This window comes from Oryctolagus cuniculus, chromosome 1 (genome assembly GCF_964237555.1).
Source record: "Oryctolagus cuniculus chromosome 1, mOryCun1.1, whole genome shotgun sequence".
NCBI lineage: Eukaryota > Metazoa > Chordata > Mammalia > Lagomorpha > Leporidae > Oryctolagus > Oryctolagus cuniculus.
The window spans coordinates 230,528,100-230,543,452 of record NC_091432.1 but is presented as its reverse complement, the minus strand read 5'-3'; the positions used below and the strand labels follow the sequence as shown (position 1 = coordinate 230,543,452).

General features: G+C 58.6%; 1 protein-coding gene across 6 annotated transcripts in view; it reads right to left on the bottom strand.

The window, feature by feature from the left end:
- RALGPS1 (Ral GEF with PH domain and SH3 binding motif 1) overlaps positions 1-13,402 on the bottom strand; it is a 267,729-nt gene extending 254,327 nt beyond the window's left edge. For 2 of the 6 annotated variants that reach the window (XM_051855036.2, XM_070056996.1), the window contains exon 1: positions 13,165-13,402. The gene's annotated coding sequence lies outside the window, so the exon portion shown is untranslated. Of the gene's footprint in view, positions 1-12,753; positions 12,869-13,107 lie in introns of those variants that run through there. The other 4 variants (XM_051855038.2, XM_070057004.1, XM_051855034.2 and 1 more) reach the window with 3 other exon arrangements.
- Between the last annotated feature and the right edge of the window lie 1,951 nt (positions 13,403-15,353).

Sequence of the window (15,353 nt, the reverse complement as noted above, 5' to 3'; positions counted from 1 at the left end):
CCCCACAGCAATTCCCTAAGTGGGCGTCGTCATCACACCCACTGGAAATGACAGCAGAGACCCCAGGCGGCCCCACAACTCCCCCAGGACCTCACGGCCAACCAGCGGCGGTGAGTGCTCTGGCCAAGGTGGGATTTGAACCCAGCTCCATCTCGACCCTGTCCCAGACTGTGTCTGTGCGCCCTGCTCCACAGGAGCTGAGCAACACTGTACCTCCCGGCCTGGCGCACACAGCCCCATCGCCCCACCTCCACTGTCTCCATCTCCCCGCCTCTGCCGGTCTCTTTGCCCAAGCATGTGGGTCTCGCAGCTCAGCCAATGCGAATCTCTCTTCTTCCTTCCTGTCCTCCACGCCAAGGAGGCCAGCTCTGCCACTGCCCTGGGTCCCCTCGAGTCCCCTCACTCCTCAGCTGTGGCTTTCAGCACCAGGGTCAGTGGCGACTGGGTCTCGGCCCCTGTCCTGCCCTCTGGCCTTTGTGCACGGGGTGAAAGGGTCAACCCTCCCTGTCTCTGGGTTCTGCATCCAGGCACTCAACCGCTCATGGATCCAAGACAGCCGGGAACCCTGCTGCGCTGGACACGTGCGGGCGGTTTCTCGTCCTTGGTCCCTGACCGATACAGCACATCAACTACTGGACTAGGTGTTCCGTCACGCAGATACTGTAAAGGACACGGGAGAAGGTGCGAGGGCTACTGCAAACACTACGCCATTTCACCCAAGGGGCTGGCGTGTCCACAGCAGACCCTGGAACCCGCACCCCACAGCCGCGCCGCCAGGTAGGCCCTGGAACAGTCTCCTAGCGGCCCTCACACATCAAAGCTCCTTCCTCACTGGCTTCCATAAGCCCATCTGTCAGGCACTGAGACTCAGCGGGGCACAGACTTCCACTCTCACCAATGAGGGGCCCCTGCTGCCCCCACCAGTGGCCTGGGCAGATCTCACTACTCTAACCCTGAGACCCCAGCCCTGAGTTCCGGAAATTCCACAGGAGGCTTCTCTCTGCCGCTCACGGGCAGGACGGCAGGGACCACGCGTGCAATCACTGGGGTGGCTCACACCAAGGCGACTGTGATGCCCCAACGCATGAGGACGACTGCCCCGGCTCAGGCCCCTCTAGATGCAGACCCGCAGGCCACCCACCAAAGGGAGAGCCCCACCGAGCTGTCCCACAGACCCCCAAACTCGAACAGCCAGCACAAACCCCACCACCTTCCTCGCCCCAACCCCCTCATGCTCCACACCCTGGAGCCTGGTCCCCGCCATCCCACGTCACCCAAACAAGAGATCCTGGCCTCTCCCACCACGCCACACACCAATCGTCACGGAGAAAGACCACCTCACCACTTTGGAACCTGCCTTCTCCGTCTCCCCCATGGCCACGTGCCGGAGCCACCCTGTCACATCTGGACTCCCACCCAGTCCGCTCCCCCAGGTGATGCTGTTGGTCTCCTCTCCTAACTCTTGAGCAAGTCCCCACAGATCACAGGGCAACACCCGAACTCCTAAGCAGCACCGCAAGCCCCTGCGAGCTGACCCCAAAGCTCCCTGCTAAGCTCATCTCCCGCCAACCCCTCCTCGGACCCCCACCACCAACCCAGCCCCCCAGTGCCGCACCTGCTCCCCTTCTCGGAGACACGAGAGGCTCACTCTTGCTCCCGCACCTCTGTCCGGTCTCTCTCCCTGCCTGCAGCCGTCTCCTCCTGGGAAACAGGAAGGTGTGCAGCCTGACCCGGCGAGCCTCGGCAGCCGAGTGAGCACCGTTTCCACGCCGGACACCCGTGAGCGCAGGGCCATGGCTGGCTCCCTCCTGTGTGTGAGCCCCATTTATCTTCTCCCATCTGTCACATCTGTGAGCTCCTGAGGGCAGGGACTAGTGTCAAGCACAGTTACACGCTTGGTAAACTTTTACTTACTGCTTAAAACCACTAATGAGATCAAGGTGTTCGTTCCACCCGCTGAGAAGCAAAGCAAGCCGCCGATCTTGCAAGCAGTAAAAACAAGGCCCGCCGTAACCTCGGAAACAGCAACAGGCCTTCTGGTGACAGCTGGGAGTCCTGACAAAGAAGAGCCGGCGACTGCACTGTGTCAGGGATCCGCACAGGGTGCAGGGGAGGAACGCCGGCGGGCGCAGACACCTCCCGGAATGTTCTGAGTTCACCGCGCACGTGGCTGCCACCCCCTCCAGACTGACACCCACCCATCCTTCGGGGCCCAGCCTGAAGGCTCCTTCCTCCGGAGCTGGTCTGAGCCTCCCAGCAGGTGAACCCATTCCACTTACGGTCTCTTCCCACTCTGTGGCCATGACTGTTTCTGCCCTGATATAACTTGGCCGCCAGACCAGAGGATAAAAGACAGCGAGGACCAGACTGGTCCTCTTGCGCCTCCGTGGCTGCCATCAGCACAGTACTGCCGTTCAGTGGGCGGACAGATGGACGGACAAACTAGCAGGCATGAAGGTCTAGCCGAACAGGTGAGGACAAGGAAGAAGGCTACCTTCAACTGTTGGAACAATCCTATCATGTCATCGGGCTTTACTCTGAGCCAAGCCTCACAATCTTAGATTTTTTTTTTTAGATTTATTTATTTATTTGAAAGTCAGAGTTATACAGAGAAAAAAAAGAGAGGCAGGGAGAGAGAGAGAGAGAGAGGTCTTCCATCCACTGGTTCACTCCCCAATTGGCTGCAACGGCTGGAGCTGCGCCAATCTGAAGCCAGGAGCCAAGAGCTTCTTCCCGGGTCTCCCACACAGGGGCCCAAGGACTTGGGCCATCTTCTACTGCTTTCCCAGGCCATAGCAGAGTGCTGGATCAGAAGTGGAACAGCCAGGTCTCGAACCAGCGCCCATATGCGATGCCGGCACTGCAGGCAGCAGCTTCACCCACTACGCCACAGAGCCAACCTCAATCTTAGATCTTAAACTGGGGCTGGGAGCTGGCACTGTGGCATAGTAGGCTATGCCTCTGCCTGTGGTGCTGGCATCCTATATGAGTACCTGTTAAAGTCCCGGGTGCTCCTCTAATCTGGCCCTCTGCAAATGCACCTGGGAAAGCAGTGGAAGATGGTCCAAAGGCTTGGGTCCCTGCACCCACATGGAAGACCTGGAAGAAGCTCCTGGCTTTGGATTGGCTCAGTTCCAGCCATTGCAGCCATCTGGGGAGTGAACCAGTGGATGGAAGACCTCTCTCTGTCTCTCCCTCTCTTTGTCTGTAATTCTCTCAAACAAATAAATAAATCTTTAAAAGAAAAAAAAAAAAGAGCAGCATGGTGGGCTGTCCTACTGAGGAGAGGACGCACACACACTGGGGATGTCCCACATACTTGGAAGCAGGCTTCTCCAAGCCAGCTGACACCTCTGGCACGCTGGCTCCTGCGCACGGATCTTTCTACAGCACCTGGCTGCTGGTCTCTGCCACACAAGTACTTCCTCCCAGCTACACGGATAAGCCTGGGCTCCGCGAGTCTCTCTCCGCCTGTAAGAAGCCCCCTAAGACTGTGATGGTGCCAACAGGTCGTGAGACGCGCTTTTTGTATGCAGACGCCAACCCCGGGCTAGGTGCCAGAGCTGTCGCCCAAGGAGGGTCTGCTCCCCGTTGCCATGCCGTCGCATTATAGGTCCCACGGAAGATCTCAAGGCGGAGGCTCGCACCCGAGGTCAATGCTTCACTACGGACGTGACTCAGCCCCAGTACTCAGCCTGCAGGGGGCTGCTGGACCGCACGTGCAGAGGGGTGTGCTCAAGCCCATGGGCTCTGCCGGGTGGGCAGTCAGGACACCTGGGCGTGAACCCCTGGCAGCAGCTGGGCTCTCAGCTGAAGTGGGGCGGGCAGACTCTCAGCGCAGACCATGAGCACAGAGCCCGCAGGTGCTCACCGCAAAGGCGCCTGCAGCAGAGAGAACAGAACTGAAGCATCTTCTGGAAACAGCGAACAACGCAGCCCATCAGCCAGCGAGCAACTCCCCTCCTATCAACAAGCTCCCCAAAAAGAACCCAAGCGTAATCCTGGTTACCAGCCAATCAGAACACGCGCCGATAATCACTACACTGCAGTCACTGGCGAGAAAGACCAGGACTCGCTGGAGACTCCCTAAGCCCATCGCTCCAAACCGAACTCAACTCCTCAAATCCAGTTATACCTAAAAGCCAAGAGCAACCACTGCAAGTACCTGTGTCCAGTGAAGCCCTGCTTCCTTATCTCACTTGTGTCTAGTGGAACCCGCACCTTGCTGTGGTCTGGGTGTGGCCTGAAGCCCTCACAGAGGCTGGATGGCCCTCAGCTCCTCCCAGGCTCCTCCTGGACAACTCGTGTGACCCTTCTGGGCTTCTATTTCCCGCTTTGCACACCCAAACCTGCCCACGGGCCCTGCAGAACCAGTGTGAGGCAGAAGCAACGCGTGTGAAGAAACCGCTGAGCCCTGTAAAGTGTTGAAGGGACCTCAGACCCAACCACCTCTCACTTCATGGATTCAAGTTGGTCGTGTGTTCATTCAACAAACACTCAGGCCACACCTACTACATGCCAGCTGCCACGTGAGACACTGAGCACATGCTGGAGCGACACACACGCAGCCCTGGGGTCGGCACTGAGCACAGTGGGCTAAACCTCTGCGTGGTACACCCACACCCCTTGTCCAGAGCGGGCTAACCCTCTGCTTGGTACACCCACACCCCTTGTCCAGAGCAGCAGGGATCAAGCCCCACCTCTGCTTCTGATCCAGCTTCCAGCTGATGTGCCTGGGAGGCAGTGAAAGAGGAACCAAGTACCTGGGTACCTGCCACCCAGGTGGGAGACCCAGGCTTTAGCCTGGCCCAGCCCCACTTAATCCAGGCATTTAGGGAGTGAACCAGTGGAAGGAAGATCTCTTTCTCTGCCTCTCCCTCTCCCTCTTGAATTAGTAAATAAGCTTTAAAGAAAACAACCAGTCAAAAAAAAAAAAAAAAAAAAAAGAAAAGAAAAAACAAAAGGCCGGCACCACGGCTCACTAGGCTAATCCTCCATCTGTGGCGCCTGCACCCAGGGTTCTAGTCCCAGTTGGGGCGCCGGATTCTGTCCCAGTTGCCCCTCTTCCAGGCCAGCTCTCTGCTGTGGCCCGGGAGTGCAGTGGAGGATGGCCCAGGTCCTTGGGCTCTGCACCCATGGGAGACCAGGAGGAAGTACCCGGCTCCTGGCTTCAGATCAGCGCAGCATGCCAGCCGTAGCGTCCATTAGGAGAGTGAACCAACAGAAGGAAGACCTTTCTCTCTGTCTCTCTCTCACTGTCACTCTGCCTGTCAAAAAATAAAAATAAAAAATAAAAACAAAGAAAAGAAAAGAAAACAACCAACCACAAAGTCCACGATCTGCTGGAACTGATGACTCGCCATCAGCACACCCAACAGCTGAGCCCAAGAGCCTGTCCTTGCACCTCGCAGGCCATGTTACCTTCCTAAAAGAAGTCAGAACACTAAAGGGTTAAAAGCCAAGGGGACAACCTACTCAGATCATTCAGGCTGCCCGGGCTAGGTCCTGAGTAAGGTGGGAAGAACAAAGGCATACTTTAAAACTATCTATTTATTTATTATTTTTTGAAAGGCAGAGCAATGGAGAAAACGGGAGACACAGAGAGGGAGAGGGAGGGAGAGGGGGAGGAGGAGAGGGAGAGGGAGAGGGAGAGACAGAGATCTTCCATCTGCTGGTTTACTCCCCAAATGGCTGCAACAGCCAGGAGCCAGGAGCTCCATCCGGGTCTTCCACAAGGGCGGCAGGGGCCCACGTGCTTGGGCCATCTTCTGTTGCGTTCCCAGGCACTTTAGCAGGGAGCTGGATGGGAGGCGGAGCAGCCAGGACTGGAGCCGGCACTCCAAAACTGGAAGTTGGCACTGCAGGCAAGGGACTTAACTGCACCGCAAGGCCAGCCCCTAAACACATTCCCCGGAACTACAGAGTGGGGGAGCCACGAGGAAGTCACGAGGGGTCACACAGTATCACCACCTGCCAGGCAGGGCAGGCAGGGCCGTGGGAGCCGGTATCCTGAAGGCGCTGCAGCACCAGAGATTAGAGGAAAACACAGCTCCAGACGGGACACAAGACAGGAAGTGTCTTAACACAGTCAGAGTCACCGATTCCACATTACACACTTTACTGCCCACAATGAGCCACAGCAAACTCTCCTGGATTTATTGACTTGTTTTCCTTAAATACTTAATTATTCAGCAATACGCAAAGCACAGGCTTCCTCTGCCCTACTTACCAGACTTATGCAACAGTGGGGAGCACTACTGCACCCAATAAACAGAGAGAAAGACACGCGTTCTTCCTCCTTTCTTCTCAAATGATCTTCAGAGAAATCTATGAGCATCAAGTCCAAACACTAAAATGGTCTTCTGACTTCTGAAGCCATTGTCTGATCCTTAAAACAAAACCTGACTACAGAAATACCTAAAACCTAAGGAAGGAAAGTACCATGTTGCATAATGTTCATATTAAAGACCTAAGCTTTGGGGACCACGCTGTGGTTCAGGTTAAGCCACCACCTACAGCACCAGCAGCCCACGTGGGTGCCAGTTTGAGACCTGGCTGCTCCACTCCTGATCCAGCTCCCTGCTAATGCACTTGGGAAAGAAGCCAAGGATGCCCCAAGTCCTTGGGCCCTGGCACCCACATGGGAGACCCAAGAGAAGCTCCTGGCTCCTGGCTGAGGTCTGGCCCAGCCCTGGCCAACTGCAGTTATTTGGGGAGTGAACCAACAGATGGAAGACTGATCCCTTTCTCTCTCTCTCCTTCTCTCTCTGTAACTCGCCTTTCAAATAAATAAAAATCTTTAAAAAAAAAAAAAAACAAAAACGATCCATGGTTTACATGGAATCACAGGTCAATGAAATATGAAGAACTTAGTAAGCCAGCCCCCAGTTTCTGGACGGGCCTGACACAGGTACTCCCCAGGTTGACCCCCACCTCCCACCAGTAACCCACTGTCTTTCATCCAAGCTTGCATGCACCCTCCAAGTCAGGTGCAGTCCCGCCAGCCGCCCCATCCCCAAGCACACCTGAGGCTTTGTTTTTTTTAAGATTTATTTGAAAGTCAGAGTTACACAGAGAGAGAAGGAGACGCAGAGAGAGAGAGAGGTCTTCCATCTGTTGGTTCACTCCCCAATTGGCCGCAATGGCTAGAGCTGCGCCAATCTGAAGCCAAGAGCTTCTTCTGGGTCTCCCACGCAGGTGCAGGGGTCCAAGGACTTGGGCCATCTTCCACTGCTTTCCCAGGCTGTGGCAGAGAGCTGGATCAGAAGCCAGGACTCAACCAGTGCCTATAGGGGATGCCAGCACTGCAGATGGTGGCTTTACCCGCTGTGCCACAATGCCGGCCCTGTACACCTGAGTTTTAACACATTCCTCATGCAGTAACTCACATAATCTCCACGGGCAATAAACCCTTACCCCCTCCCCACAAAGAACGGCATCCGAAAACCTCTGCGACCCTGGGCAGAGAGGGCACTGTCCCAGCTCACATCCCCCCGGTGCTCGCCCTCTGCTGGGCCCTGTCCTGCCTCCGTGAGGTTCCTGCAGAGGGCAAGTGCTACCACACCTCTGCAGGCAATGGACGACAGCGGTGTGGGCACTGGCAGAGGCCACACAGCTGGGGACAAAGACAGCACCATCCTCCTCCCGACTCCAGGGTCTATGTTTAAACACGACCCTGTCCGCCTCTCCAGTACTCAGGATAAAGAAACCTCCCGCCAACGACACAGCACACTCGGTGTCTATGCGCTGAGCCTTCCTGGCCTCTGCGCTCCACAGGTAAGGGCAGGCGAGACAGGCCCGACAGGCCCGACCGTGCCTCCCCTTGGGGAAAAGCCACGGAAGAACTGACCGGGGCAGGTGCTCAAAGAGAACAATGCTCACAACGGTGTGGGCTGACCTCCACCTGGGAGAAGAACCAGGGCAAACTGGGGGGAAAGGACCCGGGTGGACAAACCCACAGGCTCGGAGGGACACCCCAAGGACGCCCTGAGCACTCTGTGACTTCAGAGCCAGTTTCTCAGTTGCCCCAACCCCCACCCCCCCCAACGAGCCCCACCGCCACTTCCCCAGGACCAGGGAAAACAGCGCCACCCTTAGTTACCACAGTGAGCCCTGGGCGAGCACTGGTTCCAGCTGGGGACCATGCTGCACACCCACTGCCTCCTCCACAGCCCCCACTAGGCAACACTGCTATCCCGTGTTACACAGAAGCTGAGGCTGAGAGCCGGGGTGACACCTGCCCCGGGTCACGCAGGCTGTGTGTGCCAGCGCTGGGACCTGAGCCCACGTCGCCTTGGCCACTTCACTCCAGGTCTGGTCACCTTCCGTCTGCAGGCGACAACACCAACAGCGAGCTCCCGAGGTTGAGCCCCACACAGAAGCCACACAAGGCTGGACAGTGAATGTCCACATCCAGGCAGGGGAGCGTCCTCCTGGCTCAGAGGGGCCGGCGCTGCGGCGTAGCAGGTAAAGCTGCTGCCTGAAGTGCCAGCATCCCATGTGGGCACCAGTTTGAGACCTGGCTGCTCCACTTCTGATCCAGCTTTGTGCTGTGGCCTGGGAAAGCAATGAAAGATGGCCCAAGTCCTCGGGCCCCTGCACCTGCGTGGGAGACCCAGAAGAAGCTCCTGGCTCCTGGCTTCGGACCGGCTCAGCTCCAGCCATTGTGGCCATTTGGGGAGTGAATCGGCAGATGGAAGACCTCTCTGTCTCTCTCTGTGTCCCTCTATATATCTCTCCCTCTATGTCTCTCTCTCTAGCTGTCTTTCAAATAAGTAAATAAATCTTTAAAAAAAAAAAAAGAAAAGAAAAGAAAGTGAGCTCAGAGGCCAGTGTTGGGGAGCAGCAGACTGAGTGGCTGCCTGCAACACCAGCATCCGCAGGCGCCCCGGCTGCTCCACTTCCGATCCAGCTCCCTGCTATGTCCTGGAAAGCAGAGGAGGATGGCCCAAGTGCTTGGGCCCCTGCACCTGCGTGGGAGACCCGGATGGAGTTCTGGGTTCCTGGCTTCAGGCTGAATCAGCCCTGGCTGTTGCAGTCACTGGGGAATGAACCAGCAGACAGAAGAAATATCTATCAATCAATCAATCAGCCCATCTATCCCTCCCTCTCCCTGGCTTCCCCCTCTCCCTCTCTCACTCTGCCTTTTAAATACACAATAAATAAAAAAAAAAGGAAAGTCTGCTAGGGCACACCCCGTACAGAAGCCGACCCAAGCAGCTCTCTCGGGCTCTGGTCAAAGTCTACAACCTGCCTTCTGGGCTCCTGCGGCCAGCCCCCAGGAGAGGCAGCCCAGCTTCGGAGGGCAGGCGGGTGGGCTCCGGCAAGCCCGAGCAGCAGTGTACAGCCTTTCTTCCACTTCCCCATCTCCACCTGCGGCACCTGCTGCACCCTCCTTCTCTCCGCCCCTGAGAACTCTGTAAGAGTGTCAGCAGCCACACCCAAAGCCTACAGCCAGCATGTGGCCCGGCACGCGCCTGCCCCCAGGTCAGCACTCACACGTCCAGGCCTGGATGACTCGGCTGAGCAGGCGCCCATCACGCTGCTCACCAAGCACCCACCCTGGGCGCAGCCCTTGGAGACCCAGCAGCAAAGCAACCGGGAGGAGACAGGCACAGAGCCACACAGGCTCTGACCAAGGTGTGTGGGAGGACGGAGTAGGCTAGCACACAGGAGGGGAGAGGTGAACGGAGGAGCCACGCCCAGATGACCAGGGAGCAGCCTGGGTCCCTGCCCTGTGACCCCACACATTGGTCACTGGTCTGTAACCAGGGCTTGTGTGCGGCAGGTGCGCCTCGCCAAGGCGGGCACTTCAGGCATCTCCCTGGCTCACGGGCAGCTGCCCAGCCGGCGTCTGCCCACAGAGCATCCGTCTTGGACGACTGGTAACCCGGCAAGCAGCTCACCCTCCCAGACCTCTCTGGTCCAACTTGCTCTCTGCACTCCACACAGAATCCCAGGAAGCAGATCCTATTATCATCATCCGGTTTATAGATAAGGAAGCTGAGAGGCACAGAGATTAGGGAATTGCCCCAGGCCACACAGCCGGAGAGTGACAGAGCCGGACTCTGAATCACAGGCCAAAGGAAGAGTGGCTCTCAAGTGCACGTCCCTTTTCCTTTCTCTTTCGGTTCCCCACCGCGCACTCTGATGCACGGGTTGCCCTTTAACCTACTGTTCAGTGGGACGGAAGCCAATTCTTTCCTAGACAAGGAGGGCTGTCTCTCTGCGGTACCAAGAACAATGACTGCTAACCAGCACCGAGTAAACAGCATGGGGGAGCAGGAACACACTGGGCTACCATATCGGGGAGAAACGCTGATTAATATTAAGGAGGGACTGTATGTACCAATCGGAACATTTGCCAACACCGAAGTGATTTCCAGAACAGACGGAGTGAACAGACAGAGGAGCAGAGTACCTATAGAAAGCTTATTCTTTGCGTGGGAGAAAGAACATGCAATTAACAAAAAACTGGGCACCGGTGGTTGCCTCCAGGGAGAAGGACCAGGCACTGGCAGCTTGAGGCAAGAAAGACACTTAGTTTACAACTTATCCTCCACTTGCTTTAAAAAAAAAAAAAAAAACTGTGATTTTTCTTAACTTCATAAAACAATGAAACAACAACACTATGTGGGGAAGTCGATTATTGCCCAGCCTTCCCCAAGTGCTTACATACGTACGGCAGCAACCATGAACCAGACCAGCCGAACTTAGCGCACACGGTGACACAGGGCTGTTTCGGGTGGCGGTTCACTAACTGTGGTAATGTCCTAACACCACTCTTGCGCACGCGACATCCTGCTGTAACTTCCTGCTTCAAGTCCCGCCTCTGGCCCTTAAGCAAGTGCTGAATGAGACCCACTATGCGCCGGAGGAGGTGCCGGACAGACACCGGAGGGAGGGTTATACGGGAAGTTTCCTCTCCCCTGCCTTTCGGGGAAGCACCAGGACCAGCGGATCTGGTGGGCATGGCTGGAGCCAGAGGGGCCCCGAGAGCACGCAGCCCTGCCCCCTGAGGCCCGTTCCAGGTGCTGCCCTCCCTGTGGGCTCCCGGCTGACAGTGGGCAAGTGGGGCGGGGTAGCAAGCAGTCAGGAGCCTTCACAGACCTTGTTTTGTTTGTTCTCCATAATCACCGCACGGGCTGGACGGGCACCCCTGCCTCCTAAGCGAGGAAACCAAACACTTGAGCGCTGAGGGACTGGTGCTGCGGGACCCCGCGGGGGCAGGGGGCATGAGGCACCCAGGGCCGGCCGGCCTGACTCCCAGGTCAACCCCAGGAGCTCTACCCTCCACACCAGAGACTGGAGAGCCTCACGTGCAGTAGCTCCCCATTAATTAACATCTTTCTCTCTCTCTCCCCTGGACGCTGTCACCCCAACAACAGCCCAACCAGAAAGCCACGGCCCGGGTGCTCCAGCACATCCTGGCCCTTGTCCGCAGCCAGGTTGTGGCCGCAGGGCATGACGGTCAGCCAGAGGGCAGCGGACTCTGTGAGCGACTTACAGAGCTCCTGCCGCAACACAGGACGCCGCACACAGGGTGCCGCTGAAAACTGGTGGCTGCCACACAGGTACAAGCCCCAGAGTCGTCACCCGCACGACACCCTGGGTCACCAACGCACCGGCCACCGGCAGTGAGGGAGGCCAGCACAGCAGCACTGGATCCCCGGAAGTCCGGTAGCTTCTCCCGTCCTGGGCAACGCAGCAGAGATGCCTCCGTGCACCCCCTCTGCTGGGCGGGCAAGGCAGAGAGCAGGCACCACAGCTCAGACGGCGAACGGGGACGCTACTCCAGATGGCCACTCCGGGGAGCCCCGATACCTCACCTCCTTCCCTGGCCCTGTAAGAATCCAGAGGAGAGCTGGCCTGCCCTGTACTTTGGCGGCTCCCTTCTGGAATGCAGTAAAATCGGGGTTCCCACCTGGCAGGGGGAGGGGGAATCCCCCCAGGCTCAAGTCCACACCTCAGAGCTGAGCCCTCACTGGGGCTGGGGTCTAAAGGGCGGCACACAACACAACTCTGCCTTGCACCAGCCCTGGCTCCGAGGCCGCCCAGGGAGAAGCAGTCAAGATCCACGCACGGCTGAGTCTCTCCGGCTCCCCGCCAGACTCTCTCCCCGACGCCAACCTGAGAGCCCCCTCCTCTCAGACTCCCAGTCCCGAGGAGGCCCAAGCTGACCCACCCATGCATTTACTGGGGCTGCACTGTCCCACCTCTCCCAACAAGGCCCCCGGGAGGCACCCAGGGCAGGGGGCCAGGACCCTCGGTTCAGAAGCGCAGGCGCCCCGCCCCCGGGGTATCACAGGGTCCAGGCTTCTGCCCCCTCGGTCCTGCTCCCCCCCACCAGGCTACCATCTCCGGCTCTCGGAGACAGGCACCGTGCACATTTGCACCAGCATCTGGTCCCAGGAGCCGACAAACCAGGCCCCTTCCACGCCGCACACGCACATTCTTCGACAGCCCCCCAGCCTGGGGAAGCCCCTTCGTCAAACACGGGAAGCCCCTCTGAGGGCTGAAAACCCGCGCGCCCCACTTAAGGCACGGCGCGCACCGAGGAAGCAGCCGGCCTAGAGCGAAGCGAGTCCGGCTCCAAAGAGGCTCGGGCAGGCCTCGACCCTCCACCCGCGGAACCCGGGATGTCCCCAGAACCCGCAGAGAGCCCGAAGCCCTTGCTCCCACCCAAGACCCCCTGAGAGACAAGCAGGCCACCTTCCAGCCTCCGGAGACCACCCCCCTGCTCCAGCTCCTCACCTGTGGCCTCGCTTCCGGACCTGCCACCACTCGGGCCCCGCCCCCCGCCCCGGCAGGTCTCCTCGCCCCTCCCCTTGCACCTGTGTTTTCCCCAGGCCGGGGGCTCGCCCGCCGCTCCGGCCCCGCCCCCTGCACCTGCAGCCCCTCGGCCCCGCCCAACTGCCTCCTTCCGCCCCGCCCCCCGCACCTGCGCCCTTTCCCGCCCCACCCCCACACCCGCTGTCCTTCACGCCCCCCGGGACCAGCACGTTCAAGGCCACCAGCCCCGCCGCCGCAGCCACGACGCCGACCCCGGCCCCGCCCCTCGCCCCTCCCCCGGCCCCAGCGGCCCCCGCCGGGCCCCGCCCCCCGCACCTGCAGCTCCCTCCGGCCCGGCCCTCAGGGCCCCGCCCCGCCGGCCGCTCTTCTCACCGCCGCTCCTGCCGCCGCAGTCCCGGCCGGTCACCTTGACGCGGGCCGCAGTGGCTGCCGCCGCCTCCTCATGGCCCTGGGAGCGGCCCAGCGGCAGCAGCGCCTTAGCTTGGAGGCCGGAGCCGGGCCAAGCCGGGCCGGGGCCGGGCCAGGCGCAGCGGGAGCGCGGGCCGACGCGGGAGCCGAGCGGGTGCCCAGCCGCAGTAGGAACCGTCCGCTCCCAGGCCTGAGCGGCGGATCGCACAGCCAATGGGCACGCGGCGCCCGGCCAGCTCCCCAACCAGCTCGGGGCAGGGGCGGAGACACGCAAATCGGCCGGCGGGGCGCCCTGTGCGCAGCCGCGGCCGCGCGGTCCCGGGGCCCCGGCCCTGCGCTCGCCCGCGGTGGCGGTCTGCGCTTGCAGGGATGCTCGGCGGCCCGCGCGCCCGGCCCCTTCCGAGGAGAGCGGAGCATCGCATCCTACACGCCCTCCCAGGCCGCGCCCGACCTGCCCCTTGCAGTCCGTACCGAGGATCTGTCGTTTTCCACAAAAACCTTTAGTGCCCACTCCTGACAGCTCGGAGATAGGCCCAGAGCGTGAGAGGCCGGAGAAACCGCGGGGATCCTCGGGTCCAGTGCATTCGTGCCACACCTGGGCGAAGCGACTTGCCCAAGGCCGCTGCGTGTGGAGCAGGGAATGAGCCTGGACCCTGTGCCCGGGCTTCCGTCACTTACCCCTGCAGAGATGAACAGTTGCAAGGACAGCCCGGCCTGCGGAACCCTGGAGCTGCGACCCTCGGCCATTGTGGCCCCCACAGAGAAGAGGTGCGAGATGCCCTCCCCACTCGCAGAAACCTGGTCCAGTTCTCAAAGTCATCTCGCGGGAACATCAGCGGATGGTTGCTGTGCTCTTCCCAAAGCTTATGGGAGGAAAAACAGAAAAATGTCTAGGTCTTAGGGGGACCCCTGGGCGGAAATTTCGGCTCTTTTGTATTGAGAAAGCCTTGACCCTCGAAGAAGGGACTTCATTGTCTTAAAGAGAACATGAGAGTCGGGGTGGCGTTGTGGCACAGGGGTTAAAGCCCTGGCCTGCAGTGCTGGCATCCCATATGGGCACCAGGTTCAAGTTCTGGCTGCTCGACTTCCGATCCAGTTCTACTTTGGCCTGGGAAAGCAGTAGAAGATGGCCCAAGTCCTTGGGCCCCTGCACCCACGTGGGAGACCCAGAAGAAGCTCCAGCTTCTCTGGTATCTCTGTAACTCTTTCAAATAAATAAAATAAACATGAAAAAGAGAGAACACGAGAGTGTGTAATGCAGTGATCTGCTCAGAGCCACTGGACTCAGAAATGCACAGCGTGGTCTCTGTCTCTGTAACTCTGCCTTTCATATAAGTAAACATGTTTAAGAGGGGCGGCGCTGTAGCCTAGTGGGTAAAGCTGCCACCTGCAGCGCTGGCATCCCACATGGGTGCCAGTTCAAGTCCCAGCTGCTCCACTTTCGATCCAGTTCCCTGCTAATGCAGCTGGGAAAGCAGCAGAAGATGGTCCAAGTGTCTGGGCCCCTGCACCCACTTGGAAGAAGCTCCTGGCTCCTGGCTTCAGATTGGGCCAGCTCGGGCTCTTGCTGCCATTTGGGGAGTGAACCAGTGGGTGGAAGCTCTCTTTGTGTGTGTGTCTGTCTGTCTGTCTGTCTCTTTCTCTCTCTCCTCCCTCTCCCTCTCCCTCTCTCTGTAGCTCTTTCAAATAAATAAATCTCTTTTAAAAAATGCACAGGGTGGGAATTGAGTATAAAAGATGAAAAGAAAGACTGCCTGAGCCCGAATCTGGTCCTGCCACCAGCAAGCTGTGTGTCCATGAGCAGGTTACCTAACATCTCTGAGCCTAGGTTTATTATAGTGAAAACAGCAGCCTCCTCAGGCCGATAGAAGAATGAAAGGGGCTGACACATGGCAGAGGGCCTGGCACTAGCCGTAAGTAAACATCCACTGCTATTGCGTTTACAGGCAAGCACAGAAGGCGTTCAGCACAATACATAAATAATAGCATAATAAATAGCAGCTATTATGTTTACTATCCTCGTGTGTGGTTTCTAAGGTTTCTTCAGTGAACAGATTCTTTTGTGACATATCAAAAGTAACAGTAGAGCCAGCGCTGTGGCTCACTAGGCTAATCTTCCGCCTGCAGCGCTGGCACTCCAGGTTCTAGTCCTG